Source organism: Gorilla gorilla, chromosome 15, assembly GCF_029281585.2.
Source record: "Gorilla gorilla gorilla isolate KB3781 chromosome 15, NHGRI_mGorGor1-v2.1_pri, whole genome shotgun sequence".
Lineage (NCBI taxonomy): Eukaryota > Metazoa > Chordata > Mammalia > Primates > Hominidae > Gorilla > Gorilla gorilla.
Genome location: NC_073239.2, coordinates 70,448,561 through 70,468,035, shown reverse-complemented (window position 1 = coordinate 70,468,035; position 19,475 = coordinate 70,448,561). Strand labels below are relative to the sequence as shown.

At 40.5% G+C, this 19,475-nt stretch overlaps 1 long non-coding RNA gene across 5 annotated transcripts in view; it reads right to left on the bottom strand.

Annotated features, from left to right (window-relative positions):
• LOC129526638 (uncharacterized) overlaps positions 1 to 19,475 on the bottom strand; it is a 422,067-nt gene that overhangs the window by 64,263 nt on the left and 338,329 nt on the right. For 3 of the 5 annotated variants that reach the window (XR_010130751.1, XR_010130754.1, XR_010130753.1), the window contains one exon: positions 13,972 to 14,126. The exons of the other annotated variants lie outside the window; for them this stretch is intronic. This is a non-coding gene — a long non-coding RNA (uncharacterized lncRNA). The remainder of the gene's footprint in view (positions 1 to 13,971; positions 14,127 to 19,475) is intronic. 5 annotated transcript variants of the gene reach the window in all.

Sequence of the window (19,475 nt, the reverse complement as noted above, 5' to 3'; positions counted from 1 at the left end):
AAGATGTGTGATTTCTTGTACTATCTTTAGGAGCTTTTGGTTTTCACATTGCACACTGACATCGCAGTAAAGAAAAAAAGATCTCCAGCATGTATTTGCCAGCTCTACCTCACAGATCTAGAGATAACTTTCTCCAGTTGTAAGGAAGGCGGGTCACATATTACCAAATAAATCTTCTCTGGTTTCTCTTCTAACGAGTTATGCATCTTCTCCCTGTAGTACTATTAACTCGATGACAAAATAATTCCCTTGGATTCTAATAATCCTCCTAGCTCATCTCCTTGAACTCTCATTTCAGTCTCTACAACATGTCTGGCTTCAAGCAACATCACTGTTATCTCATTTATCCTCTTACATGCACCCCTCCCCATTTCCTTCATTTGATCAAGGACAATTCATGAGTAAAGATCACAGACGAGTTTCCTTATCAACCTAAAAACACCATGGCTATCAGAGAAAACTAAAAATATTGAAGCTATCCTTCTGGAACCCTTAACGGGATTCCAGAAATGTCTAAAAATCAAGTATAAGCCTGGTATTAAAATCTTTCTTTTACTGCAAATGTGTCCCAGTGAATAACGCTAAAGGTAAAAAAAATTTTAAAAGATTAAAAAAAAGTCTTGAGCTGAATACATTTGGAATTTCTAGCTAGTGATGGCTGGATTCCAACCCACCATCAGATCTTCAAGGAAGCACCAGGAGAGCTTCATGTGGCCTATTAGTAAAACTAGTTAAATAACATGTTCAGAATCATCACATGGGTATATCTCTCGCTCTGTCTCTGAATATTTAGCAATATTCAGTGTCTCTGTCTCTCTCTCTTTCTCTCTCTCTCACACACACACAAACACACACATATACACACACATGCAGCTTCTATCTGCCATCCTTATTGCAGTAGAATTTTACATGATTGAAACAGAGATTAAGGGCAGCTTTGAATGGGAAAAGAAATTACTTCTCCAAGTCCATGAGGCTGGCCAGGACACATGTGTGGAAATAGAGAGCACTGTCCAACTCCATGCCTTAATTACGAGGTTGACAGTGGGTATTTCAATGACTACAATATACCTCCTTGGGCATGGTGGCCTTTTTAGACTTGTGACAACACTCTCTTTTTCCTTACCCAACTGCCAACACCGGAGGAGTCCCCAGACCAAGGGCCTTCATAAGATCGATCGCCATGTCCACATAAAACATCAATCATAAGATCAATTGGGACAATACTGCTTGCAAAAGACCACTTGTTCATTGAAAACCTCCATCTTCTCAAAAAATAATCACTACAACTCAAAATGATAGAATCAGATGGATTTTAGTTTAGTTTTTAAAAAACCGCAAACTTTGGCCTCCTTTTTAATTGTGTTTTAAGTGTTTGGTTTACTTTGTTTTGTTCTGCTTACTTTGACTGCAATGGCTTATTGGCACCCATGTAAGGCATTTCAACAGGCCAAGTGATTCACATGCCATCCAAAGTGCACAGACAAAAATACTTTCAGAGAAGTCCAAAGAGGGAAGATTATCCATTTGGTCAACTTTCTGCTTGAATGAGAGTCACCACTGTGTTCCTACTGTGAGTCCAGCCTTTGTATTCTGGTGGTTACTGAAGTTGAGAGGAAACCAGGAAGAAAAGAACGGTGGCCTTTTTTTGGGCAATATTCAGTGTTGGAAAAATAATCTGTATTTGTTGAGATTTCAGGCTGAAGATGCAACAAAATCATACAAAGAGTCAAGGAAGCCTATTCTCTCAAAGAGAATTCTATTTGACTGAGGGTCCAAGGGGAAAGTCACACCTGCAAAGCCCATCTATCTCCATCGGTAGTATGAAGGGAGAAATCTGGTGACCTTCTTATGATTTCTTTTTCTCAAGTCTATATGTAAGGACACACCAATATAGTTAAAAGAAACAACACAGTGAAAAAAGAAGTTGTTTTTTTTTTTCTTTAAGTTCTGGGATACATGTGCCGAACAGGCAGGTTTGTTACATAGGTATACATGTGCCATGGTGGTTTGCTGCACCTATCAGCCCATCATCCAGGTTTTAAGCCCTGCATGCCTCTCCCTCGTCTTGTCCCCTACCCCCTGATAGGCCCTGGTGTGTGATGTTTTCCTCCCTGTGTCCCTGTGTTCTCATTGTTCAACTCCCACTTATGAGTGAGAACATAGTGTTTGGTTTTCTGTTCCTGTATTAGTTTGCTGAGGATGATAGTTTCCAGCTTCATCCATGTTCCTGCAAAGGACATGAACTCATCCTTTTTTATGGCTGCATAGTATTCCACCTGGAACCAACCCAAATGCCCAGCAAAAGAAGACTTATTGATAGTAATGATCATGCTTTCCTAGGGAACTCCCACAATTCTCAAGTTCTTTATGGTTTTTCTGACTCCTGACTTTTTTCTATACTCACATGGCTTTATACTGTTTTCCACTGCAGGTGACAAGATTTAATGAGAATATTGTCAAAGAAAAATGTATTCAGGAAGGAGAAGGAAGCAAACACCTTTTAAAAAATATTACAAGAACGAAAGATCTGGTAAGAGGGTCATGTAAGGAATCACTGAGCTTACAGAAGACATTTAGTAAACAGAAAACCATCTGAAAAGAAATCATGATAGTATTTCTGTGTGAAAGAGAAAGAAGGCTTATCTGTGTAACCCTTCAAGACAGAACTATGCCTAAGATTTGGCATAATGCAAAGAGACTTTGGTTTATTAAACAACAGAGTTGTCTAACATTAGAATATATTGGATAAGTAAGGAGTGAGCTTTTCAACATTGGGAATATTTTAATAAAGACTAAATGAGTCCTTGTCAGGACTGTTGGCTAAGGGAATGTCTGCTTGGACTGATCATTGAACAATCTTTCCAACTAAAAGCTTCTATGATTCTCTAAGTAGCAATCAGCACTGACAGTTATGATTAATTTTTTCAAAATAAAAAAGTTGGAAGCAAATAATTAAATTTACCCCAAATTGCCTTTAAGTAAAATTGTTCACCTACTCATCCACTTATTGAATAATTCTTTGAGTCTCTGGAACATGCCCATGTGTTTTTAGGTGCTGTGGTACAGTGATGGAAAAGACAGATGAGGACACTCTCATGGCACCTGCATTCCCGCGGGGTACCACACAATAAATGTTTTTACAAACACACATGAGTTAAATTCAGACAATGATATATTCTATGAATAAAAGATAGAGGAATAGGATAGAGAGTGGAGGGGGAAGCTGCTTCAGCCAGGGCCTGCAGAGAGGTCCACTTAAGAGTAGAAATACCATTTGAGCTTAAGACCTGAATGAATAGAAAAAGTTGGCTATGCCAAGATCTAAGGGAAGAGAGGTTCAGCCAGGGGAAAGAGCAAGTGGAAAGACTCCTGAGGCAGACAGGATCTTAACCCAGAAGTAGAATGAGATGGAGTCCAAGAGAAAGGCAAAATACAGGTCATGTAGGACAGAGTAGACCCTTGTGAGACATTTGTATTACACTCCCATTGCAGTGGAAAGCCACCAGACAGTGATAGCAGGGGAGTGGTGTGGTCAGATTTACTTTTTAGAGCCACTCTGGCTATTGTGTAGAACATGGCCATCAGGAGTTAAGGGGGAGAAGCGAAGCAGGAGGGCTGGTTAGGAATCTGTCACAGTGGTCTAGGTGAGAATGACCAAGGGCTCAGGATGTTGCACAATTCACATGGCATGCTGACTATTTTTTAAACGTTTAGATGCACCGCCAATCAGAATGCTGTTCAAAGTATAAATTATTGAACAGTGTATGTACTTGTGTCTACATCTATATGTATATGTGTATGTGCTTGTACACTTTGAAAAGTGTACACACAGTATTTTTAAAGCTGAGAACAGGAGTTAACTAGAAAGCAATATTTGATACCCTAGTATGGATCAAATTGAAGGAGAATTCAATTAAAAAAAAGAAAACAGGCAAGTTTTCATTTTATTTGTCCCCAAAACTGCCTCAATCAGTTTTCCAAAGGAAAGTCAAAAGCCCATTATGTCCAGTTATGTAGTTATATTTAAATTATAATGAAATTGATATTTATGACACCTGCTGACATGAGAAGACAAAAGGGGAATAAGCCACAACCTAAGTCTGGTGACCTTCTTGTGGCCTGCCACAGAGCCACAAATAACAATTACCATCACACGTGAGAGACTCCTCCAGGCTTATCAAACAGGAGAGAAATAAAAAGCTAACTTACAAATGTTCCTTCTTATTTCTTCTATTCTTACTTTGGGAGAAAATATTCAGTTGTTTAGAAACTACAGGTGACATGACCATTCAATCCAGGATTTAAACACTGGTTTTACGTGCAGATGGATAAGCCATCAATCACTTGGCCGTAGGTGGAAAATCTTTGCTTAAGTCATCAACACTCCCAAGTGTAATCCTACCTGTGTTAAGCAGGGGCATTTCTGTTTTTCTGCTGTGATTTGATATTGAGAAATAACATGAGCAGATAAGCTTTATAACAGCACAAGAAAACCCTGTCATTTCTAACAAATGAAAACCACTGGGCTGCGTGAGTTGAACTCTGGCTCCTGGTCAGTGTGCATGATGACCAGGCAATGTGGCAGAACCCAATCACGCAGAGAGCTGAGCAAGAAAGTAGAGCAGCTGAAATCAATGAGGGACAGAGAGGGTGGGGAAAATTGACCCAATGAGATAAAGAGATTAGCTGGCTCCTAAATCTTCAAAATTATTCCTTTACTATGTTTTTTCAATTTATTTAAAGTTGACAGCTAACTCACTCACAGCCTGGGTGACAGAGTGAGACTCTGTCTCAAAATAAATAAATAAAATGAAGTTGACAGCTAACTTAGGGGACTTAAGTCATTCCTGAAGGCTTTGTGCTCAGGCAGATCACATCCAGAGTGGTCCTGACCTCCATGTTGAAAATTTGGTCACTGTCATTTCCATTGTGAAAACTTTGAGGAGGACTGTTATTATTTAATGCCTATTGAATGGTTTAGGCTTGGGAGCCATTCAAAATACCCCTCTTTTTCTTCTCGTTCTTCCCACCCTTGTTTCACCAAGCCTCAATGTGGCTCCACTCACTCTTTTCCTGTTCACATTTGCTATAGTTTGGTTTCCTTGACCCATCCAAATGTCATGATGAAATTTGATCCCCATTGTTGGAGGTGGGGCCTACTAGGAAGTGTTTGGGTCATGGAGGTGGATCCTACATGAATAACTTGGTGCCATCCTTGCAGTAATGAGTGAGGTCCTCACAGTAATGATTAAGTTCTTGCTCTATCAATTCCTGTGAGAGCTGGTTGTTAAAGAGAGCCTGTGCTTTCCTCCATGCCCCCTTCTTGCTTCCTCTCTTACCATGTGATATTTGCATATACCAGCTTCCCTCCCCTTCCACCACAGTTGGAAGCTGCCTAAAGCCCTCACCAGAAGCAGAAGCTGGTGCCATGCTTCTTGTACAGCCTGCAGAACTGGGAGTCAAATAATTTATAAATTACTCAGCCTCAGGCATTCTTTTGCAGTAACCCTAGAAGGACTAAGACAACATTTCTCGCCTTCATCCAAAAAGCAGTTGGGCATCCAGTCAATAGTAAGGATAGTAGTTGCAGCCACAGGAGAGGGAGGCTCCTGGACTTAGAGACATTCACCTTTTTTACGGCTAATGCCTGTTATTATTATCCAGTGTTTGGGAAAGAGATTTGTCATTGGAGTAAACATGCGTATGTATATATACATGCCTATGTGTATGCATTTATAGACATGTCTAATACATATGTTCTAAAAGAGAATCGGGATGAAATAGCCACAAATTTGTGATAGCTATTAACATATTTATTACTCATTATATCGCTATAAGTGATATAATAATCCAGCATAATCCAGGCCAATTATGAACAATAATCACAGGATAGCAATACAATGTAGGGGTGAAGAGCAGGTCTTTAGACCCAGACTGCCTGGATTCATACCTTGCTTCACTACTAACTTACTGGGTGACCTTAGGTAAGTTAGTTAAACTCTCTGTGACTCAGTTTCTTCATTTGGGATAACAATATTTCTTGCTTATTTTTTTGTGACGATTAAGTTCACCTAGTAAGTTACAATGTGGTAAGCACTGTTTATGTACTAGATGCTAGGGACTATCATAAGCAAGACAGACGTGGCCTCTGGTCTCATGCGGCTTACATTCTAGTGGGTTGGGCACTATATGTGGTTCATCTGTGCCATGAACCATTTCAAAAAAGTTTGAAAAAAGAATCAGTCTTAAAGAGAGAAAAAAAACCCACAATTTTATCTGTCCACAGGCAAGAAACTAACATGTTAATGTCCTTTAGATCTATATCCTGATCATGTCATTTCTATGTAAATATATCACCTCTGTTTTATGAGCCACTTAATATTTTATATTAATTTTCCTCATATTGGTCTGCTTCTGCCTCATCAGAAGGAAAGTACACACTATGAAGCTCCCTTACCTCAAACAGTAACACATTTGACTATAAAAGACAAGGAAATGTGAACAGCATGAGTGAATCTTGAAGCAGATACTAAAAAAATTCATCAGCAAGTTATTTTCAAACTCAAAGAGGAGAAAATGTCAAGTTGAGCTCCATTATAGTTTCATTCTCATTGAGAAATCACAGCTTAAACTATCCACAGAGAAGGCTTGCCTTCGGCAAAGAAATTCAACACTCACTTACATATGCTTGGGTTTGAAAAATCATAATATTGAATCTCAGAATAAGTGTAGGACACCTAATTGAAGTCCAGTGGTCTAGATCTTAATCCTGAGAAAGCTGCTAACAAGTAATCAAACCTCACAGGCCTTAGTTTCCTCTTCTGTGAAATGGGAGAAGAGTTTCTACCTTATTTATCTCACAGGTAATAATCATGTGAGAGAGCATGATAGAAAATAGAGCATGGTACCACAAGTAGTGGTAAAGAAAGCCTGCACTTCTTTCCCTGCCCCCTGGGAAGGAAGGACTGCCCCAGTCTTGATACTGGGGCATGAACCATGTATAGATGGTAGAGATGACTTTCAGATGACCAACTATATCGGCCAGAGTTCAACCAGAGAAACAGAAACTGTAGAGATTTGCTCCAGGGAATTGGCCTCGTGGGAGCTGAATAAGCAGTCTCTGTGAGGCTGTTGTCTCCATGTCTGAGTCTGGAGCTGGATGTCCATAGGACGAGCAAATCAGAAAGAGAAGATGGATGCAAAAAATATCCCAGGCAGGCTGGAAGCCATAGGCACAGATAGACTGATCTTGGTGATACATAGAAGTCAAGGCCCTTTGCCATAGAACTAAACACACACCTTGCACAGGAGGTGGAGAAACAGAGCAGAGTTTATAAATGCTTCTTCACACCAACCACACGTTGACTCAGCAGACCAGCAACAACATATGAGCTACAAGATGGCCCCTGCTTCCCTTCTGTCCTATAAATCTCCCAAGAATTTTCTTTGCGGTTCTTCTATTACCAGAAACATATAAAAAAGTGAAATCTGGGAAATGCAGTTCTGCCTAGCCAAGTTGATACACTACAAAACCATCACAAAACCCTTGATTAGGATTGAGAAATTGACATAGTAATTTTCACTTTGCTAAATAATGTGTCGCTGAGTGCTACAGTACAAACGTCACTAAGTGCTAAAGTACTGGTATATGTCTATGGCAGTGGTTAAAAGCAAGAACTTTGGAGTCTCCCTGACCCAAATTTGAATCCAATGTTTACCACTTTTTTGTTTGGAACATCAAGCAAGCAAATTATTTGACTCTCTGTGCCTCAGTTTCTTCATCTCTAAAACTGGGACTATAATACCTGCTTTATTGACAAGATCAAAGATTAGGGAGATGATGCAAGTAAAATGCTCGTACAGTGCCTATTACATAGTCAGTGCTCAGTAAGTGATTGACCTATTGTAATGGTCACCTGTCATCAACTCTTAAGAACTAACCACATTAGAATCAAGTGTCTGAAGAGATGCCCAGAGATCTCTTTTCCCTACTCGGCCTTAAGTGTATGCTTAAGGCGAGTGCAGAAGTGCTTGAAGACCATCCTTGAGGCAAATAAGAATGGAACCAATTTATACATCAAATCATAGAGGCTGACTATTTTCATATTTTCCCAGCTGCCAGAGATACTTGCTGAAAGAGCATTGGTATTTTGAAGCCTTATACTTCCAAGTTGACTCACCCTGTGGGTTCATCAGAAAAACATTTTACTAGGCAAGCCAAATTATGTTGGACAATATATGCCAAGCAATAGAATTATGAGCATGGACTCTGGGGACAGACTGCCTGTGTTCAAATCCTGGCACCGCCATTTATTGTGCTTAGCAGTTATATAAACTCTTATTTTCTCTCTTTCATTCTCTACATCTGCAAAATGAAAACAATACTAGCATCTATGTCATAGAGTCACTGTGAGGACTAATGAGTTAAAATATGTAAAATGCTTAGCATAGTAAGTGTAGTAGTCATCAGCTAAGCACTTACTATCATGATTGTTGCCATCATCTGCAGATCTCTCATCTTCTTTAGGCCAGGAATTGGCTCCTACAAACTCTGGTCCATCCACACCCAGCAGGAAGCAGAAAAGCAAGCAAGGAAAAATTGATCTCCACCCAAGGATGATTATTCGACTTTCTAACATATGCACTCTGACTTATTATTACCTACATGCTCCTTTTTGCCTAAGTAGCCTCCTCTAGACTTAACTCCTCACCTGTCCAGACCTGGGGAATCCATTCATTCTTCATATGTAGCTGAATTTTAAGACCTTCTTCCTGGCCACTTGTGGCCAGGTCAGCAACAGTCCATTAGAAAAAAACTTCTGTGACACCCTTATGCTTAAAAAGAATTGGTGAAATCGTTTTCCATTACTTGTTTGAACAAACCAAAATAGCGGACTATTGCACAGTCTCATTGTCCTGAATAGAATGCAATTCTCAAGCTCTTTGCTCACCCATGGGAAAGTATCAGATCATTGCAAGTTGCAAATTGAGCCTTGCTGCTCTGTAAAGAAAGGCCATGGCTTTTCTCAAATGTTTGCTTTTCCACACTTGCACCTGCACATCACCATAATAGTACAGATTAATCGAGTTTAAATAGAGATGTGTCTAATTCAGAACACAGAAGCTTAAGGAAAGAGCTCTGTTTTTAAGAGATTTCTGTAAGTGATTTAGCAAAGTTGAGCATATATAATCTGTCCAAAGTGCTAGCACACTTGCTTCAAGCAGCCAATTTTGTAAGCAAAGCTGTGGTTTTCTTGTTCCTTCTGTGAGCTGTGGCTGCCGTTTCCTCATGGCCCAGCCCTCAGTGATGCACGAACTGGGGATGTATTTCTCATTTGTGCATAAAAGTGGTTTCCTTGAATTATGAGCCCCAAAGTTCCAAGACACTTACAGTCTGGGTGGCCACACAGGAATAAGTGTATAAAAGTCTGTTCTTAGCATGGCTCAAGGAGTGAACGTATTCACTTCAAACAACTTGTCTCTCTGGGAACACACTAACAGCCCTCCACCAGAGCGAGGCATATTTGTGGTCGTGATGTACTACAGCAATGGTACAAGGAGACACACACTAAGAGAAATTAGAACACCAAAGAGAAAAATAAGTCCAGCTTCTCATAGGAAAGGATCCTTTAGCTCCCTTTCCTCTCCACTCTCTACCAAAACATCTTAGCTCCTTGGAATTCAACAGCAATGCCAAAGGGAGGTTGTGTTCATGAATCCAGTGGTAAGCCCAACAGTAGCAGAAGTTATTAATAAAATCTACACTTTCAAAAGGAATTATATATATATGTATATATATATATACAGAATTATTTTGAGAAAAGGCCTCCTAATTTTTTATTAATTACACAAAATAGAAACTCCTTTAGAGGAAAAAGGTGCCATCCTTTTTGGAATTGGAGAAGGAAGGCTCTTGTTGGCCATGCAGGGTTGCTTGAGTGGTGTGTATGCATCAGGACCCAAGCCTGGTAGAGAGTGAGCTGGTGCAGCCCATAGCGAGCCTCAGGCCGCCCTAGAGACTGAGGATCATTGTCACCAAATGTGTCACCTCTGTTCTACTGGAACAGGGGAGAACAGAGGGGAATTTTGTCACCTGGAATAAATGCAAGTTCTTTACATTCAGGAGATCTATTTTCTTTTCTGAGTGGTCCTGAGGCCCCAGAAACTTGTTCTTCTAGAAGCCAAGAGATCTCTTAAATGATTATAACTATCTGCCTGGACATTGACTCAAATTGGAAGTACTCATCTTCCTCTGCTCCTTCTTTGCCTCCTATGCACCTAGGAATAGAATTATTCTTGATTATAAAGTACACATTTGCCTATTAAAATAAAACTGCCAAACTAAGCAACATCATGATAAGCCATTATGAACGCATGAATTTGATTTTGTTTGGTTGTATGTGCACTTGAACTAAAATTGTCTACAGATGTATTTCTGACTATAGAATAGATACACCCCTTAAGAGCTGCCAGGAAATCTTTGAAAATAGAAATGTATCTTTAGAGTGCTAAGGGAGCTCATTATTTCCAAGAACCCTGAGGTGAATTATTTAGTAGAGAAACAATGTGTATTTATGGAGAGCTTAATGGGCAAAGGATATGAAAGAAATATAAGACACGATCTTTGCCCTCAATCAGATTTCAACTGAGTGAATTATTTCAAAAATTTAGACTTCCGTATATCGAATTTTCTTCAAATGAGGCCACCTGTACAGCATCCAAGAAGTCTGAATTTCACCTTGTATCAGGGAAGCAGCCTGTGATAAGGCCCTGTGGTCAGATAATGCCACTTCCTCACAGCTGAGACAATCCTGAACTTCTTTGATATCTTGGGCCATCCAACCTGCAAAGGTGATTGTATAAGATGGAGCAACTTCCAAGGCAAGTTGAGCAGTCTCTCCTCCTCCTTCCATTGCTTTCTCATGCCGTACTGCCTTTGTTCACACATCACACATACGCAGACATCTGGAAACATGCACACACACACACACACACACACACACACACGTTCACACAGCTTCTGGTGTCTTAGGTCATACGTCTTGGTAACCTCAGCCCTTCCACAGTGAGATCTTATTAGAATGAGTTAAACATCACCAGCCTGTTCTCCAGGCCCTCAAGGACTTCATCCTTCCTTCTTATCTCTCCCAATCAGAGAAGAATCAGAGGCAAGATATAGAGGCCTCTCTGAGCCCCTCAAATCACACCATGTCAGTGGCCCTAGTCTATTTGTGCCTAGATTCTGCTCTGTCCTCAATAAAATGGGAACAAACTCATTGTGGCATAGCTATAGAGACTCCTCACTCTGTTGGTTCAGTTATACCTAAGAATGCACCCAGATGGCTGAAAGGACCCTAGTGGTCTCCTAAATCTGCTTTAAACCACAAAGATCTATTGGTGGTTTAATGGCAGCAAGTAAAGCCACAGAGCAGGTCATGCTCACTGGCCTGGGGACACAATGGCAATAAGGAGATGTTTCTCCTTAGAGGCGCCCTATGGTGTTCCATAGGTGTCCTACACAGGGGTGACTGACTAAACTGGCACCCCATAAACCTTTCTACCAGCATACCACTCTATGAATGGTTGCATGTTTCTAATGCAACATGTCTTCACTTCCAATGTTATTCATTTGGCCACCTCCTCCTCGACACACACCCTGTTATCTTGGTTTCTGTGTCATCATGCTTTCCTAGTTTTATCTCTGCGTCTATTAACAACAACAATGGTAATGAGAACTTACATTTATTGAGTGCTTCCCCTGTATCAGACATGGTACTAAGTATATTCCATGTATTATTCCAGCCCTAAGCCCTGACTTCTCACTTTATCCTCCCTCCTTAATCTCTCCCATGGATTTAGAGACCATCTATAAACTAACCATTCCCAATTGCTATCTTCAGCCTAGAATTCTTTTTTGCATTCCAGACCTACTGTCTAACTGCTTAGTTGGAAACTCTTTTTAAATATTTTCGAGGCATTTCAAAGTGAATTGTTCGTCTTTCCTCCCCCAGCAGCCTCTCCTCCAATGTTTCCTGGCTCAGTAAATGCGCTGTAATGACAGGGATATAGATGTCATTCTTGACCTTTCCCTTCCCTCATGTCCAATAATCAATCACAACCCTGTCAGTACAGTCCCCACAATGTATACCAAACCAGCCACTTCCCTCCCTTTCCACTGCCACCTTTCTCAGCTGAACCAATGTCATTGCCTCATCATCAGCCTTCCTACTTTCATTCTTGCCTGTGGCCAACCTGTTCTCCACAAAGCAGTCAGGGTAAACTTTTCAAAATAAAATCATCTCTTCCCTACTCAAAGCCTTTGCTGTGACTTCACATGGCACTTAGGATAAAATCGAGAATTTTCCTACGGCCTCTGCCCACATCTCCAGCCCCACCTCTCACTGTCTACCTCTCCCTCACTCTACTTCAGCCACCATTACTCATTCCCCAAACACTCCAATGTGGTCCCCACCTCAGAGCTCTCCCACAAGCTTCTCTCTTTGCCCTCTTAATATTGACTTCCTTCCCTAGACTACACCCTTTATGAGGGGAAGAACTGTGCCTACTAGTTCAGCACTCTATAGCAGAGCTTGCACAGTGCCACTCTATAGCAGAGCTTGCACAATACCTGGACATATAGACAGGTATTCAGCAAATATTTGCTGAATTAAAATATTCAAAAATATCTTTTGAAGGTCTATTATATGCCAGGTATGGTGATAGACATGTGGACTTCTCCACAGGCTAGCTCACAATGGGCAACTGACTTTCCCGAGAGCAAGCAAATGAGAAAGCAAAAGAGGACAAGCAAGACAGAAGCCATCTTTTTGTTAAGATAGATGACATCTCCAAAGTGTTGTTCTATTACTTTTGCCATATCTATTCATTAAAAGCAAGTCACTAGGTCTAGCCCACACACAAGCAGAGGGGATGCCGCTATGGCATGAATACTAGGAAGCAGGGATGACCGGCGACCATCTTAGAGGCTACCTACCTCTAGTGTGGCTACCATGTCCATAATATACAGAAATCTAGCTCTTCATTACTATACACTCTTCAATACTATGTACTTCATGTATAGTATTCTAAGGTAGAAATGAAATAATTTGTTATTTGCATAATTTCCAGTGGTTGAATATTTATGATATTTATAATTTCCCACTAATTTTGCAATAAACATCCTTGAACACATACATTTTCACACTTACCCATTATTTCTAGAAGATCAGTTTCTAGAAGTGAAATTGCTGGGCCAAAGAATCTGTACAATTTAATTATTCATTTATGTTGCTAAATCACCTTCTAAAAAGTTTGTACCAATTTGTCTCTTGAAAATGTCTGACAATATTTTCAATACCAAATATTAAAATGTTTTAATATTCCACTTCACCACAGAAGAAGTCTAGGAACAGTGGCCACCCTCCCCAACTTTTTTTGTTGTTGTTTGTTTGTTTGTTTGTTTTTTGAGATGGAGTCTCACTCTGTCTCCAGGCTGGAGTGCAGTGGCACAATCTCAGCTCACTGCAACCTCTGCCTCCCAGGTTCAAGCGATTCTCCTGCCTCAGCCTCCTGAGTAGCTGTGACTACAGGCACGTGCCACCACACCCAACTAATTTTTGTATTTTTAGTAGAGACAGGGTATCACCATGTTGGCCAGTATGGTCTCAATCTCCTAAGCTCATGATCCATCCACCTCAGCCTCCCAAAGTGCTGGGATTACAGGCATGAGCCACCACGCCCGGCCACCACTTTTCTTCTTCATGGCCTCTTCCTCAGTGTTGCCTTCACTAACTCCTCAGTCAGGTATTTGATCTGAATATCTGACCTCTATATCTGCATATTTTACTTAATTCCTCTTTCTCGCACAGCTTTTCTTCTTCATCTGAGAGATGTTGGTACAGAAAGTATTAGGTAGGATAGACTAGCTAATGCTGCAGTAACAAAAAGCTAGAAATCTCAAAGGCTTACATTTGAAAATTGATTTCTTGCTTATGCAGAGTCCAATTTAGGTTTTGAAGGGCTCTCCAGAACAGCTATTCTTCCAGTGGTGATTCAGGTGCTTCTATCAGGTGGTTCCACCATGTCAACATGTGGTCTCTTCAATTGGAGTATGGGAGGGAGAGCTGAAGGATTAGGTAACAGCTTTAACTGTCTCAGCCAGGAACTGACATACATCATTTCACTCAAAATGCATTGACCAGAACTAGTCATGAAGCCCCACCCAGGGATTTTGGCAAACATTCAATTTCTGATTGCATTTTAACTTTACTAAATATTGAATAATATCATTAAAATTTAATATTAATACATTTTAATAGTTGATATTATATTATATAGACATGTAGTATAATATGGACATATAATACACACATATTACAATATAGACATAAAATAGACATATAATATATAGATATAATATGGTGATAAATATTTTGATAGATAATTTAATATTTATTAAATTATATCTCTGTCACAAAACACAATAGGTAAAAAAAATATATACTTTTATGGCTAACAGGGGCTTATCTCCATAGGCCCAGAGATTGTCAGCAAATCTGTAGCCATGTGTTGACTTTGGTCTTGTTGGTAAAGTCATATAAAAATACAAAAGTAAGATTGTACATCTCTGGCCTTGCCTTGCTTCGTACAGCCAGACATGTGCCACTTTGCTCCACATGTTGAAACAGCCACTGCCAGATGATGTATTTTTGCAGTGGACACGACTTGGCACAGGACTTTTCCACCTCTCCTGTTTCCAATCACGCATTGCCTGGGCATGTCAGGGTCAGGCTTAAAGACTTGCTAGAACTGGATTCAAGATTTACGAGAACGAGATGTAACCAGGCCTCTCCCAGAGGTTTGGGAAGAACAGCTGGAGTCAGGCCCTTTGCATCATGACAAGAACTATTAAAAACTAAAGCAGTGTGTGTGTGTGTGTTTTTAAAAGATGAGTGTAGAAAAGCAAAAAGTAATCCAAAGGAGTATCAAAGGCACCCTCACAAGGGCTACTTTTAAAGCAAAAGATCCTAAGGGCTCTGATGCTCTACCTCACTCACATTTCAAACTTGTAAACAAGAAGCAAAAATCATTAGGTTTGAACTGTGGATTTTCTCCCTTGACCCACTCCTGAATGGGGTTGAATCATCCCCACTCCAAGCAGTGAGGGGCTGCTGTGTTCTCCAGGCCCCACCCTGTGCTGATGTAATGCACCACGGCTGTGTTTTTCTGATGAATGTGCTAGGGAGGGTCCTCACCAGGAGGAGGGAAGCTGTTGCCTAGCACTTCTGGAATAGCAGGGAGAGAGGGGAGGCCTAAGAGCACAGATGGCTGTTGTGGAAGGGACTGATGGCTCACGCTGAGTATTGGAAAGTCCACCTTGTCCCTCCTCCTCTTACGCTACCACAACCACCCCCTGCTCCCACCCACCTCCTTCAAGACCCTTCATTCCTGAGAGCTCATCACTCATCACCAGGGAGCTCTGGTTTCTTTAAAGTGGTTCCTGCAGCCACATCCCCCTTCCTATGCAGCATTAGACAATGATGCCTGCCAGCCTAAGTGTGCCTGCCAGCTCCCCATGCCCAGGTTCACAGCCCAAGAAGAAGCACTCCCAGGCCCTGAAACACAGATGCCAGGATCTTCTTCCAACCTCCTCGAAGGGACAGGCTTTTTTAACTGTTTCATTTTATTTTAATGTTGAATTTGTGTTTGTGAACATGTCAGAAACACCAGGGCAGAGAGCACGTTTTAAACAAAATAAAAAACGTAAACATTCCATTTATTCAATCCACCCCTACCTCCACCACCACCACACACACACAAATTCCCTTCACTCCTGATTCACCTCTCTAATGCCTTTACTTTTCCTGTTGTTTGCTATCTGAGAATCATTTTAAAGAATTAACTCTACAGTTTCTTTTTAAAAAATATGAGAGTGGGTCAGGTACAGTGGCTCACGCCTGTAATCTCAGCACTTTGGGGGGCCAAGGTGAATGGATCGCTTGAGCCCATGAGTTCAAGACCAGCCTAAGTAACATGGTGAAACCCTGTCTCTAGAAAAAAAATGTTTTTAATTAGCCAGGTGTGGTGGTGTGGCACCTGCAGTCCTAGCCACATGGGAGATTAAAGTGGAAGAATCACCTGAGCCCCGGAGGTCGAGACTGCAGTGAACAGAGATAGTGCCACTGCACTCCAGCCTGGGTGACAGAGTGAGAGCCTCTCTCAAAGAAATAAAAATAAATGAATAAATAATAAAATAAAATAAAAATATGAGAATTATATAGAAAAACTTTTTGCATGCAATTTCTTAAACTCTCCAGAGCACGTCATATAAATAGTAACAAACTTATTATATTAAAGCAATTGTCTTTCACATGAAAGCAATTTTAGTGAAATACCTTTACTAAAGATGATCTATTCCTAATGGATCAATGAAAGCCACACATGATCCTTAAATTTAAGGAAAATTGTTAAGTAAATCTATATTGCTGCAAACTGTTTCTTTTTCCTAAGTGGAATTTAAATGTATCCTGACCTATTCAAAGATTTCAAATTGCTCTCTGTTTGGTAATTGATTTTTTTTCTATTCCCCTTGGAAAAGGGAACAAAAGATGGGAAAGCAGATTTTTACTCTGAAGGAATATAGAAGCCGTGTGTATTTATTGTGCAAAACAGAAAAAAAAATGGCCCTCTTTCATCATGAGTGGAGAAGATGTTAAGTATCAAGAAGAACACACGATTAAAATTTTAAAAGAATACAGTTCATCTAAAGCCATCTTTTTAGCTGAAGAATTTTGTCCCAAAAATGTTAAATCTGACACGTAACAGCTAAAAAAAGCATCCTAAAAAATCCTCTATTATCATTAATCATAGTTTTGAAAACATTCTAACCTTCCTAGCTCCTAAAATAAAAAATATTCCTTATTACTAAACAGATGAAGTGAAAAAATAAACCTACTTGAATTTATTAGCCTGAGATCAAAGAAAATTTAGAAATTAATCCTAGTTTGCCTTTGGGGGCACCCGAATGTGTGTCCTCCAACCTGCAAGGCTCTGCCTCTGGCTGCTCCCCTACAATACAAGGTGCAGTGTGAGACTCTGGAGTCTGGTAAGCCTTAATGTTTGGATGTTGCCATATGGCCTAGCTTATGGCATCGGCAGAAATCTGGAAGGTGGAAAATGAAGTTCTCCTAAAAGAGGATTGCGGAGAAGACAGCAGTGCCACTCAAGGTGAGATACTCCTGCTCTAGGATGAGCAACTGCTGAGCTGACAGCCAATAAAGGGGGCACTTGGCCACCCCAGCTCTCTGCTTCCTATTCTGTTCCCTATCACTTCACCTCTCTGATTTTCTTCCTCTCGGACTTTACTCTCCTGTGCCATTTTTTCCCTTTTCTTATTTTCTCTCCCTCCTTTTGTTTCTTATGCCTACAAGTGGAGGTCATTGACAAGACTTACCCCACAGGTGACCCCCAAATATGGAAACTGTCATCCCTATAGTAATGGAGTTTTTCATGAAGCTAAGTATCCTCACCAATCAAACATTTACTTTGGGTATACTATATACCATGCTAGGTGTTTGGTATAAAAAGATGATCTGGGCTTTAAAGCACCTATGTTCAGATGGAGACACAGACATCCATGGTCATTGATGATTTCAGTTCTAATGAGTTAGGGATGATCTATCAGTCAGGGTTTGTTCAGGAACCAGTGCACTCTATGCACTTTGAATATTAAATAAATAGATTTTACATAAAGTTAGGGGACCACATGCCTGTTGGAAGAGCAGATATCAGGAAAGATACTATGGAAGGTCAAGAGGTTGACCATGAAGATTTCACCCTGAGCACCGTAGTGTGGGTGCTTTTGCTGGAACTTTCCAGGAAGGCCACAAAGAGGGAGCCTGCAGAGAAGTTTGTGAAGCCCAGAAACCATAAAGTGAGAGCTCACATCTGGAAGACTGCCATGTCTGACCCCACACCTCGCTGAGAACAGTGACCTCTACTTCACTTCTGCTCTCAAATCTCACATGGATTTCTCTCATTGGCAAAATTAAATCTAGAGCTATACAAAGGAACTGGTTCTAGGAAATATGTCTCCCAGCCTTAGACAGGAGGAGGGGAGGGAGAGGCACAATTGAGTACAGAAAACCCACCATAGAAAGGAAAATGGTGCTATGCAACATGGACAAAGGCCATCTAGCCCAGATAAGAGTCTAAGAAGGAGGAGGCTGAAACCCTTCCTAGAGGAGATTATCTCTTAAAATCACAAAGAATTAATCACAGTTAGCAAAGCTGAGAGAGGAAAAGAGGCCATACCAGGCAGAAGGCACAGGATGAGCAAAGCCTTGGAGGTGGGGATATAGCAGGAATGTACCAGGAGTGCATGGATGCCAATGGTAGTGATTTTCTCTTCTGACTTTGTTTTTGTTTTTAATCAAAGAATTGTATTAATTGTGCTCATCAAGAGCCTCCAAGTATATGTCAAGTGAACCTGCTTAGGACACAGCAGTAGCAATAAAGGACAGTGGTTGAAAATGTGGGCTCTAGAATCCAACTGGAAGCACAGCTCCATCACTTTGTAGGTGTGTGACTTCAGACAAGTTACCTGACTTCTCTGAGCCTCTAATTTCTTTTTGCAAAATGCCAATAATCATAGTACCTCCTTTCACAATTATTGTGAGCAACAATTGAGCTATTCCGCAAAAGCGCTAAAAATATTAGCCTTTATTATCCCTCTACTTTTGATACTATGAGAATGTCTTTCTTATGTACCAAACACATAATAAAAATCATAAAAAATAAAACTCTAAAGAGGATAAAGAGATGATATGTCATTTTTGAAGGGGCAAATAAGTCAGAGAAGAAATGCTGCTACAGGCAACACGGGCTTTTACACAAAGGAACAGAGGATGGATTTAAGAACAAGAAGACAGAGACAAACACTTAAGGGCCTGTTAGAAGAACCCACATGGAAGACAATGAAGGCCGACTTTAGACATGATGATAGGATGAGCCTGGAGAAGAGAGATTTTGGAACAATTTTAGGAGGTAAAATTGGCAGGATTTGTGATGAAGTGATGAAGATTTTCTCAGCAAGAAAAAGGGAGAGAGAAGTTGTGGATTGCTCCCAGTTACTCTGTGGCTGACAGAAGTGATGGTACCACCCACTTTTGTGTGCTAAGGATGGAATCATTGGCAGAGAAGACAATGAGCTCCACTTTAGCCAATCAATGAAGCTACATTTTTTTTTGTCTTCCTCATTGAGCATGTGTTCCCTTTCCTTCTCCCTCTTTCCTCTTTTCTGTTCCACTTAGCCTCTCTCTCCTTTTATTCCGATGTTAGTGACTTACATAAACTCAGGATATACCTTGAAATGCTCTGGACTGTGGATAATGTTAAGGCATATTTTATAAAACTAAAGGCTGTTCTCAACCTATAAACCTGGCCTTAGCAGTGCTCGGTAGATCCAAGTTCCA